The following is a 13,407-nucleotide window of genomic DNA, read 5'->3' on the forward strand; positions in this document are numbered from 1 at the left end:
GAGCTTTCTAGATCAAATGTTAACATTAATAAATATAAAGCATTTAAACTTCAATATCTGCCAAAATCACTATAATAGCATGTTTTAGAATATCCCTTTAACTTTTCAAGTAATGCATATGGGGTTTAAGGCAGCTGTATTAAGCACGCAATACATATGACGTTGAAGACAAACGCGAACGGTTTACATGTCCATTGAATTATTTATAAATGAACATTTACCCATTATTTATTCTTAAAATAAACATTTAGCGCCATCCGCATGCTCTTATCTGGCGTCGACCTTAAAGGCCTTTGAAAATTCATCTCTTCGGTAAGACAGCGACACATTCTCTCATTCAGTTGTCAAAATGATGAAGCGAACTATTTAAAGATTATTACTAGATCGAAATATCAAACATCTACATACATCACACCGACGCGTTGATAATCGTCTAAATTCTTTTCGGAGCGTATTCATATTTCAAGCGATGACGTTTACTTGTGCGAAAGAGGATCACTACATTAAGAAATTAAATCATCGGATAGAGTTAAGCCGTTTGATAAATATATACCAAGTTGATCAGTTGTCAAAAATATCGCGTGTGTCAAAACTTTGAATGACCTCAGTATTGTGAATACGATTATTTTATTGTTAAGTTCCGGTGGAGAGTTTAAATAAAGCCCTTCATCAGAGTTTTTAGCGATCTTTCCGATTTATTCGATACTGACAAACTTCTTCGATCTTTGATCTGAAAGAGGCCATATTCACAATTCAGTAGTAAAATAGTATCATTAGTCATTCATACTTGAAACATAGATTTTTTGGTTTGGAAAAAACAATATTATGAACAAAACATATGACAATAAGCATATAATGTTACGTTTCGTATCTTTGTTTATGAATTCGTGGTACTTAGACCGAGAATTTCAGACGATCATACCTAGCTTACAATCACGTAACGACTCAAATTCGGCCCAGTTCTGTGTGTCGCTGCTCTTTGATGCTAAAAAGTCCATTTAAGAAATCAATTTTGATCATTACATTTATGATATCTTTACCATCGGTTCAGTGCTCCTGTTCGCTCTGATGGTAGAACAGCAACATTTGAATGGCATAATAAATACTTTGTTGTAAGTTGAAATGTCCAAAACTTCGTCATTAAGATCCCGAGTTTAATTCGGTTTCGGGGCGCTATAGTAGAGTTTAATCCAGAGCAGTTTTGTTATAACTACAATTTTTGACATCAACTTTGTGTGTAGATGTATCGATTTGTTTGAACACATAGGATATCCGAGTGTTTTTTTATAAATCGCTATTGCAAATTACATAATGTCAGTCTTTGTATGCTTCACTCAATGCTATTCAGAAAATGGAACAAGTGCCAAAACTTATCTTTTTAAAATGTTATAACAAAAAATGACATGAACAACATGACTGTAAGATATTAAAGTATAACTCGTTACGTATGCGCATAAAATGATATGACAATTTTTTAATACCAGAACTAGTATAGTATAACTATCGATTGTACATGCATTATTTTAATGGCGCTCATTGTCTTGTGATTTCTTTGCTATAAAACAAGGGAAGCGGATATCATATATCAATATAAATTGATGTTTTGTTTCAATTAAATGCCAAAAGCTTAAACGCCGTACAACCGTTTTAAATTGTCTTATTCCTCTGGAGAGTCATTTGCACGAAAATGTGTTTCCGCTAGAAATATGGCTATTTCAATGTTTTCTGTTTCTACAGAATGTTTTATGTTTAATTTCTCTAATATTCACGATATTACTGATTTGAATGTATTAATTGATAAACATGAAGCTGCATATACACGTGATTTAAAAAGCAGCAAAGACTAAATTTTGATTTAAAAAAGTCAGAATTGCTCGAAAAAACTCCACAAAATAAGTTTTTTTTCCAGAAAATATTGGATTGTGCGTGTGAAATAATCTTCTCAATATATTTCCCAATGCTATATTATCCGAGTTTAACATGGCCTTGTATACAAGGTCATAAAGTCAGTGAACGAACAAGTTTTTAAGCACTCCAGATGCCACATGTCTTGAAAAGTCTTAGCAAAACTTGATCGAAACAGTTACCACAAGTATATCTCGTTTTTCCTATTCATTAACAAACATTGCTACGATGAGGTAGCGCAGTTTTCTTTGTTTAAATAAAGTTCAACAATTTAAACTCTCTACGAATTCAAGGTAACTTTCTGATTTTACAATTGATTAAGGTTATTAAAAACTATTTTGTTTTTACATATGGACTTCATGAAAAATAATCGGGAATTGTTATTAAAGAGATTGCTGCAAAGTGTCAGGCAGTGTTATTGTGAAACCTGCGAAGAATAGTCAACATCATTGGAGTCTCATGTCAGCGCCTTGGGCCGTTGGATTTATTGTATTTCCAATTCTTAGCTTAAGTTTCATCACAGACATACGAATACTTACGCGTATAAACATGGGCCCGTGAGGAGCATTTGCTTAGAATTTTAGTCCAGATATTTGTAACATGATGGACAGCGTCAATGTCACAATCCATTAGTAATATGAAGAAAAGAAATACTCTCGTTTTTGTTATTAACATGTCTTCCACCCATGTCAGAAAAGTCATCATTCGCCGTCCGTAATCATGCATCATCATTGTTCTACCAGACAGTTTATTTCATACAAAGACGCGAGAACCTCTTACGGCAATTTCCGACGGTCACGCGAGCGATAATGTTTGACAAGAAACATACGCCTTTTATTTGCTGGAACTAAAGGTATGCCTTTTTATGTTATATGAAGAACAAACTCTATTGTCGGTTATAATCATAATGTTTCATCCATGTCCGTTTATGTTTATGACCGACGATTGGTAAACATTATATTCTATATAATAACCGGTCAAGAAAGGTAAACTATTTGGTTAGCGTTATCTCTCAGGTCATCAAAGCAAATAATTACGTATATGGAAGAATCGTGACTCTAGATGTGCACGATGTCATCTCAATAGCTATGCCAATTATTGCCGCCATCTGCATCATCATTGACATCACCAAATCGTCGTGGCCATCATCGTCGTCATCACCGTCATCGCCTCTAATATCTGTATCGAAATGATATCATGAACAATACAAATAAGCAGTTTTTCCCCTTCAATCTCCTCTTTAAACAGCGCACGACAGCACTTCAATTCAGCTACTGCAAAGGTGTATTGTTCTTAATTACTATTCATTTTTATTGAATGATAGCGGCAGTTGTGTGGTATAATGGATGTTTTGTTTTCCAAAGTTTTTATTTGGATTCGGAGTGCTGTAAGCACATTGCGGCGTCCTCTTAGTCTGTACCGATATAAATCTATTAGTACAAGTATGATATTCGAACGTAATGTAAATAAATCGTATATTCTTATTCCAGTCTGTGTAATTTCCAGTCAAACACCATAGCAGACTCTGTCAATATTAGGCCAGACTGAATAGAAGATCGCATCCGTAAAAGCAGTTTAGGTTGTACGTTCTCATAACAAATTATTGAGAATAAAATTAACATGCCAGTGTGTGATAAATGTTCCGAAGACCACATGTTAAATGCATTATTAGTATTGTGATGTTTTTCACGCTTCTTCATGACGGAAAAAATATATAAGCGGATATTGCATCGCTTATCACATCTGTCATGCGGATCGTATTCTCAAATGATACTCTTTCAGCTGATTAGATGTGAAAAATACTTTCCTCTTTCAATGCTAACGTTTTGAGTTGTAATAGTCTCAGGAAAAGGCTTTAGGTCTCATTTGGCTGTGTGGACTGGTCGGACCAACGAGATTGATTTTGAGGTTGTCTTTGTAATATTTTTTAAATCTTTTTCAGTTACTAAGTGTTTTGGCATTTAAAATAGACAAACAATTCCTTTGTCAAGTATATAAAAAAATACGTAAAATGACAAAACTATTTATTTCTTGATTTACAAATAATCTGCTGAAACTTATCGCCAAACTATGCCTCACGTCATAAATGAAGTAAACTCAATTGAAAAAGCCCTTTCGGCTATTGTTTTTCAATTATGAGTCTTATTTAAATTATTTGCTTAAGTTTGTAGACCTTAAATTAAATTGAAGCTTTTGAAAATACATCAAGTAAGCACTCTTCGAACATATAGTAATAAACGTTTTAGCCAGAACATTTGCGTCGACAATTGCGTCGAGATTTTACAAGTTGGATGAAAAAAACGAGACTCCCGTTAAAGTCCGTTAATAGCGCATAGGCGATCGTGAAATAATGTGAAATAATTTCAAGGATATTCGTTTAGAAAATCTTATGGAAAATGATGTTTTTGATGGAAGACGTTGATAGTTTTAGTCTTACGGTTATCTTGAAATAAGTTTGCTTTGAAGGTTAATGGGAAAGTTTCGAGCAACAACAATCCATCACGTTAACGTGCGCATGTGCCAATTCAAAGGCCGCGTATTATTTTATTTCCGAATTATCGTTGCAAAATTGGTTTTAAACAAAGCAAAAATCTGTTATTACTGCAATGATAAGACTGAGAACTATCTTAAAACATTAATGCTGTATGGCGTTTCTATTTCTTGCATCATATATTTAACCTTGGAATCAAAATTTGAAAATATAATATCGTAGTTGTCTCCATTCGCTTTAAAATGCTATTTTTTAAATCGTGCTTCTTCTTCTCGGTATTTGGGACCTAACACTATACGCTTGATATGTGTATAAATGTACGCTGATTGTAACATATTTGAGACAATTGAACCTCTATTCATACGGATGATTCTCAATTCTTTTAAAACATAAGAGGGGATATTCTTTACAATATTGAAACATGGTATGCAGACCAGCAAGAAATCACATTTATACCACCTCGTCTGGAAGCTCGCCTAGAACATTCGTTCGTATAATTAAAATATCTGGAGGGGGTGGCTTATTGTTTATTTCAAATCCATGACTATCAGAAATTCAAATAAGTTGTTAATTTATGACGTGATAAAAATATGTCAACCAGACTTGTTTCATGATTACAGAACTGCGCCGTCTGCGTTGCCTAATTCTCATACCTGGCAGGGGCATATTTAGGTGGGCCCCCCAACTGGCTTGCTAGATACGATTTTTAAGCGAAATGAGCCCCTTAAAGTTTCAAACATATCCACTTGTGTTTCCTGTCATATGCCCCTAATTAAGCCATAAACAGCTGTCGACTTGTGTGAATAAGCCCCCCCAGGCATGTGTACAGACGATCTAACCTTCGCCAGCTAAACTGCACGCTTCATTGACCGTAAGTGATAAACTGCGCTTTTTGATTGGCCGAAGGAGATACATTCAACTTATGAAATTCATCGATACATATAGCTATAGGTTAATGTTTACAAATGGCTTCCGCATTGGACTTGTGAAAAAACAATATTTCAATTTGTAGTAATTAAAGAGTTTAGACAAATGCAATCGACAATCGTCATTAATTTTTCGGTAAGTTTCTTTGATGAATTTAATTGGTATTTGCTCTTGAGAGTGATAATCCTTTTGAGTTACAAGTTATTGCCAGTGAAATGCAACAGCACACTTAATGAATGGCAATTTAATTTGTTTGTTTTTACAAAATTTGCTTACTGCTTTGATGTTCATCCATAGCTATTGAAATTAAAAAGGACTCACAAATGAAGAATTACTTTGCTAGCATGAAACTAAATCATGTCCAAAATGAAACGCCAACAGGCAACACTTGAATCTATTTGGAACAAGAAACAAAAAACTTATAAACCAACTAAAAATGAGTCTGTTGCTGCTATCAGGTACTTTCCAAAAAAGTTGATTGTGTTCAAATTGTACTTTTTAATTTCATGAAAAGAAAACGACAGCCATGGGATTGAAGCTTATACCTGAGCGAATGTGCTCCTCTCCTGTCAGTGCTAGTGACCTTGAATGGTTCAATGATGATCTCCCTTCCCTTCAGTCCCTGCCTGATGAGATGCACTTATGGCAAGCTAGGTGGTAAGGTGTAACCAACCCACCTACTACCCTTCAGGGCTCTGTTGAACATTGTGATTACCAGCTGTACCCAACAACTACACTGTTTTGTCCATATCATGTGTGTTCCCTGTCACATCATGCGAGTGTTAAAGGAGTATCAGTGCCCTGGGACTTGTTAAGAAAAAAACTAAGATCATCAATGGGTCAGGACAGGTTGTCCGCTTTGTGTCTGCTTTCCATTCATAGGGACATGGACATTAACATTTGCAATGTTGTACGTGAGTTTGCTCGGAAGCATTCTAGGCGGATGGATCTTCCTGACATCATGTCTGAGTTGTAGATTGTAACCAGTGATAGTACTAAGAGATATATGAATGCTCTAAGTGATCATTTCTGAGAAAGTACAAATATCACAAAATTAGTTTAATAGTTGTAAGAACATACCTGTGATAAGATTTTCTTGTATTGTTTTTGTTACAAAATAACATAACATTTGATCGAACTTGAAATAAAGAGTGTTGCTTAAAATGTTATTTTTTATAGTTTGTACAAAGGTTTATCAATGACTTTGCCTTATTTGACAGTTTTTGAACCACAAGACTCAACAAGGTATACATAATATGATTACAACCAAGTTTGAATATCCACCCATCCAGCAGGGTGACCTAGAAGAATATCCAACAAGGTTAAATAGGAGGTCCACCCATCTGACACTATTAACACATTTCTGGTCATAAAGATTATGTTTCCCACCACTTTAGTGGTTTGAGAGACATTTGATTTACCCCTGTGTGTCTGTCTGTCTATGTGTCTGTCACACTTGATGTTTGAACTCAAGTTCTTGTTTGTTTTACGTGCATTTTTATCATGCAAAATGCTGATTAGATAGCAGGAAATTCCATCCTTTCAAGGTGCCATTTCAATTTTTTTTCGATACACAGGAGGGGAAAACCCCTCCCGCACCCTCCCCGGTTGAGCACCCCCCCCCCTCTGAAAAACTTCTGGATACGCCTCTGCCTGGTCATACATGCGTTCTTAAAATGATTACAAAATCTGTATCAGAGGGTTAAACGAACTCGGCGATAAGTCGTATTGTGATCAAACATCATGAAATAATATCAGGTCTGTTAAGTAACATAAATACTCAAAATCAACGAAAAGCTGTGTCATGGTAACAAAGATTTAACAAGATATAAAATGCTCGTTTTTATTTTTGTTTATCACACCATATTTTATGTTAATTTCCCCTATTGATATCTTTTTATACGACACACGAACATTAATCGGTACATGAATATTTGTCGAATATATTGTCCCGCAATCAAAAAACAAAAAAGCATTTTGAATCTTGTTTATTCTATGTAACCAGACCACATCTAGCGTTCACATTTTGGCTGTTGCTTAAAGGAGCATTGATTTTGAGCTTTTATGTTCTTTAAAGTTTCGTTGGTTCTCGAGTTTGTCCTTAAGGACATTTGGTCCTCTTGTTTTATATATTTGGCTGTTAAGAACCCGGCGCTTGGCTCAGTACGACGCTTGCAAGAACGTCATTTACTTAAATAATTGACGTTTTGAACAAATCTTTAAATCGAGTCAAACCGACAAACGTGCGTGTGTGAACAATATAATTATTGAAGCCTTCTCTTTTCGATTACATTCTAAAAGAAGAAACAAATAATTCAGAGGACAACTGCGCAAAGGAGTGTCGTCAATAGGGTAACATCAATTTACGAATTTGATTTGTTTAGCATTGTAAATAGAATTTCATATTTTGCAAACATATCCACTCGTGTGATGAATACCATGCTTTCGACTGTATGCTTTTGTCCTGTAACGCATTTTTCCATTTTATGATTGTATTATTGTCAAGCTCAACTTGTTTAAAACAAGATAGGATATGGTCACATGGTATGCATATTGAATTGAAGTCTAGCAGACACACACTGCATGTTTTACTGCAATCATAACGGTCGTGCATTGTGGGGTAACATTTGCTTCGTGTTATAAAATACTAAACGTATTTAGATATGTCGGAAAACAAAAAAACAACATATATAATACATATTATTTTATTTTAATTGAATAAAGAATATTTAAAATGGTTCGTTTTATTATTCCTTTGTACATTGAAAGCCCTTCATGTGTTCGTGACTGACGTACAATCCGAAAGCCTCAGGCAAATCTTTGTACATGGACATTTTTCTTCTTTAATATAATTGTCAAAATGATGAAACGCGCGATTCAAAGATGATTTTTGATCGAAACTATCCATAATATTGGAACTTGGATTATCCTCCGAAAACGTTTATCTATCAAGCGATGAAGTCATTTCTGAATGACTTGTACAAAGAAAAATCACACGACATTAAGCCAGTTGGTAATTACTCCATGTGGATCTGTTGACATAAAATGGTGCGTGTCTTAAAATCTTTTATAAGAGCAGTCTTTGAGTAATGTGAATTCCATTATTTGATTATTCATTTCCGGTAGAGAATGAAATCCAAGCTCTCAATCAGAGTCATTAAAAGGCGATTGCGTATCTTACAAGTGTATAGTTCTGAGACAACTGATCTTAATGTCTGTGCATGAAGTGTCGTCCAAGAAAACTGATCTTAATGTCTGTGCATGAAGTGTCGTCCAAGAAAACTGATCTTAATGTCTGTGCATGAAGTGTCGTCCAAGAAAACTGATCTTAATGTCTGTGCATGAAGTGTCGTCCAAGATTAGCCTTTGCAGACAGCACATTGACGACCTTTTCTTTTGTATTGAATTCTTCGTTTGAAGGAAGACTTTTCGGAACGAAAATCCACTTTTGTTGGAAACGATCGTTCTTCATAAGTCTGAGCGCACAGCATTAGCAAATCTGGAATGACATTTAAGTTTAGTTTAGTTTTAGTTAAGTTTAAACCTTTTTATTTTTGATCGATTGCATTGAAAGCCTCATGCTCATTGAAACGCTCTCGAGTCGGTTTTTATGGGCCTAGAACCAGTACTTGGTGTCTTTTTGGGAAATCTGAAACGCTCCCTCAGTTGGGATCGAACCCGTGAATTCCCGGTCGCTAGGCAGACACCGTTTCCGTTACCTAACGGCGACCTTGTTAACAAGGGCAAACTTGTATGAACAACATTGTAATAAATGCCATTTTACACACATGATTTAACTTAAAGACTTACCTTTTTTCAGAAATAGGCAAGATAATTGCGGAGTTCTCTGAAATACAAGGGTCTTTATCGAAAAAGCTTTTAAAGTTAAAATGATCATAACTTATATTTTGGTGAAACATTCAATAGATGTTTTTTTTTTTACACAAATCAAACGATATTCTACTGAGATTTAGAAAAACAAAGAAAGCACAACACGTTCTTTTTTTAATTCCATTTTTTTTTAAATTTCCTTCGTAAACATAATACACTTTGCATATAACATAATATGTCAAATATACACACAATTAGAATGTTTGTTTCACAATGTTTTCAACATTATGTTACGTAGCATTTTTTCAAGACTATGATTGGTGGATAAAGCATGTGTATTTTGCATATTACATATTACTAGAAATATGTACATTGAGCAAATTGTTTCGCAATTTTTTTTTTTTTTTATTAATTGTGATACAAAGCATCTATGAAGACAATAGTTGGTGTGAAATGAATATGTTTGAATCAGCTTCAAACAATATTTAAAAGTTTTCAAATATTGTGTAGCATTATACAGGTCAAAAACACGTTCAGTTTCGACAAGAAAACGGAAATTTTATACAACATAATTTAAAATAAACCGATCAATGACGTACGAACAATAACACGACACGTATTTAGGTGCACTCTGAGGACCGTTGTGAATAGAGACATCACATTTTTACAATGCCTTAAACCATTAACTTTGGTTTGGTCAAACAAAACATCCACAAACACATATAATTTACACGTTTACATTGTTGTGCCGCCATTAACGCTACATCAATATCGGATTGGAGTTATATTTTGAAAGGACGAACTGAAAAAAAAAATTTCCTAAATTACGGGACAATGTCCTTATTACGGAAAGCTATTGTCTTCAATTTAAAGTGTTTTCAGACAAATGCTTTGTGGGCAGAAGAAATTATTGTTTTTCATTAACCATCCTATTTAATATATCAATTCTGAAATTCTTAAATAATAAGAATTAGACAGCAACTTTTGGAAACATTCCTGAAGCGCTGTTGTTGGTACATGCGCTTTTCTTTTCGGTTCTATCCCAACCCCAGGCGCATGAAAGTTTGGGTGGTGGACACCATACCGGACATGTAGGGTTTCCTACAAGTACCCCGGCGTCAACACACAGCACACGACCACACCAAAATTGAAATCATATCAGTATTTCTAAATGGTTAGAAATTGCAGCTAAAACTAACAATAATTCGCCCCGCCTGTCGTGAGACTTTTAACTTAATTAGGTAGGCGTGCTGAGAAACATTTTCGATCGACACATAATGCAGCTTCTAGATCAAAAGGACATCATACCCATCTAAAAAACACGCACATCATAAACTTAAATATATATCGTTTTGTCAAATACAATTGTCAGAGTGGGCACAAGTTATGGCGTTTCTGATGTCACATTTTGATCGTTGTCTTACATAACTATGTCTCTTACCAATAGTGCGTCGCATAATAATGGACGTGATTTTGGTGATTTGTGAATCCAAAGTTGCTAAGTTTTACACGATTGCTGTATGGCTGTTTGCTAAAATATTTATTGTTATATGAGATCAACAAAGACTGTCAGTAGTGATGGAGAAAAAAAAGACTACGAAGGCTTTCAACGATTTTGCTTGCCAGAACTATCTGAATCATAACTTGACCTATCATTATTTTTTTTAATGGATTTAGAACAAAGTTAATTATTCATTGCCTTTTGAAACATAGTCCCGTATAAAGTTTAAAGTTAATAAATTGTTCTGCTGTGCGCGATTGTCAATAGTTACAAACTAAGGGATGAATAAAACAGAGCTAAACAAACTTTTAGAAGATATACACCCCTTAATCAGTTCTATTTGTCATTTTGATACGAAGTCACTCTGTATGTTTTTTCTTGTCTTGAGATGTTCTTGATAAAACGAGTTTGTTTCAATGCTGATTTTTTTTTTAATCATTCGGAATGTTTAAGATTCCGTGTCTTTGAAGGATTTAACGGGAAAAAAACAATACAAAAGTGAAGTAAAATCCGTTTTAGTTGAAAGGTCAGCAGCATAGTACTCAATTGTAATAGAATTTGCCTTAAGTAGTAGTTACACTACTTTTGCTTTTTACTTAAACGGATCATAACCATCATTCATAACATATAGCGTCCGATATAAATTTGAAGTAGACTTAAGTTCAATTCAAGTTAACTTATCTGCAAGCGCATCTTAATTAATATCAGACCTGTTTTAATCCGTGAGAAACCTTTTCTGCCATTCTCTTAAATCATGGCATTTAAGACAGACACTATCAACTCCTCAATCCATTAGCCCCAGCGGCATGACAAATGACAATCCATTACATCGGGTTAATATTCATACATTAGACTGTTCTGTGTTCCAGACAGTTCACTTCTGCCAAGACGCGCGTGCAATTTCCATAACATATAGCGTCCGATATAAATTTGAAGTAGACTTAAGTTCAATTCAAGTTAACTTATCTGCAAGCGCATCTTAATTAATATCAGACCTGTTTTAATCCGTGAGAAACCTTTTCTGCCATTCTCTTAAATCATGGCATTTAAGACAGACACTATCAACTCCTCAATCCATTAGCCCCAGCGGCATGACAAATGACAATCCATTACATCGGGTTAATATTCATACATTAGACTGTTCTGTGTTCCAGACAGTTCACTTCTGCCAAGACGCGCGTGCAATTTCCTAACAACGATAAAGGTCAAGCATGCTGTAAAACAAATAAAAAAAAGACATGTTTTTTCTAGGGAAAATATGTCAATTATGCTTAAGTGACAAAAAGAATAATGTCATATGTAAAATACTTTCATATTTTCTATCCATATCATCATCATCATTATCATCATCATCATCATCATCATCATCATCATCATCATCATCATCATCATCATCATCAGCATCATCATCATCATCATCATCATCATCATCATCATCATCATCATCATCATCATCATCATCATCATCAGCATCATCATCATCATCATCATCAGCATCATCATCATCATCATCATCATCATCATCAAACATCATCATCATCTTCATCATCAAACATCATCATCATCATAATCACCACCACCACCGCCATCATCATCATCATCATCATCACCACTATCATCATCACCATCATTATCAGAAGCATGAGCAGAAGCAGCAGCAGCAGCAGCATCGTCATCATTGTCATCATCATCGTCATCATCATCGTCATTGTCATCGCCACCGTCATCGTCATCGTCGTCGTCGTCGAAATCATCACCCACACCATGGTTTTCTTATTGTTTTCAGTTTTCAATATCGGCTCAATTCGTTTGTGTGATTAAAACAATAAATTATATTGTTTACTTAAAGTCCCAGCACCTTAGCTTCTTTAATTATTTGGTGCTGTTTTGGTATTAAACATGTAAAATATGTCTAGGAATTCTCTGTAATTTATTTAATAAATGATTTAAATTTTAGAAAAAGTTGTTTGTCAATGCTTTAGACCCAAAACGCATTGAAACCAGATGGAACTTGTATTGCCTCTTTGTATAAATCTATAAATCACTTAAATTATAGATCTCTATTCTTACATCGCAGAAATAAAACAGTCGCAGCGACGAAGACACGCATTTTAAGTGATATGTATCGGTTTTATTGAAATACCGAGCGATAAATCTGTAATACGAGCGATAAACTAGTAATTCGAGCGATGCATCAGTAAAAAAAAACTCGTTTTAAGCACATCAGAATTTCATTTAAATCTTATGCGGCATCAGCAATAATGGTTTTCTGGTATGCATATGGCTTCTCTTAAGAGTTTGCAATTGTTATCGCTCTGTTCTTTTACTTTTACTGGAATCGAATGCTGCTAGCTTTGAAATACATTGTCGATAATCGCGTCGTATTGTAAAGGACGCCGAATGCGATTGCCAATACCAGAAATAAAGACAACTATACAGGTGCGATGATGTTGGTTAATTAGGAATAATAATTAAATTTTCTTACATGAGCATCATTAGAAAGGTTACTGTTGTTAATTACAGTGAATACATGATTTGTGAAAATGCTACTAAAGTGTGTAGGTTTCTGAACAGATTTCTTTAAACGCCAAAAGACGCATATTAAAGGAAATGTTCCACGTTTAACGGTTAAAAGAAATGTCTTTAAATGTTAATACTAAGAAATATATTTAGTACACGAAAGAGTCTTACATAGATTTGTTTTATTGATATCACCGGGATTTTATAAGTAACACGCTTATTATACAAATGC

Source organism: Dreissena polymorpha, chromosome 2 (genome assembly GCF_020536995.1).
Source record: "Dreissena polymorpha isolate Duluth1 chromosome 2, UMN_Dpol_1.0, whole genome shotgun sequence".
Taxonomy (NCBI): Eukaryota; Metazoa; Mollusca; class Bivalvia; order Myida; family Dreissenidae; genus Dreissena; species Dreissena polymorpha.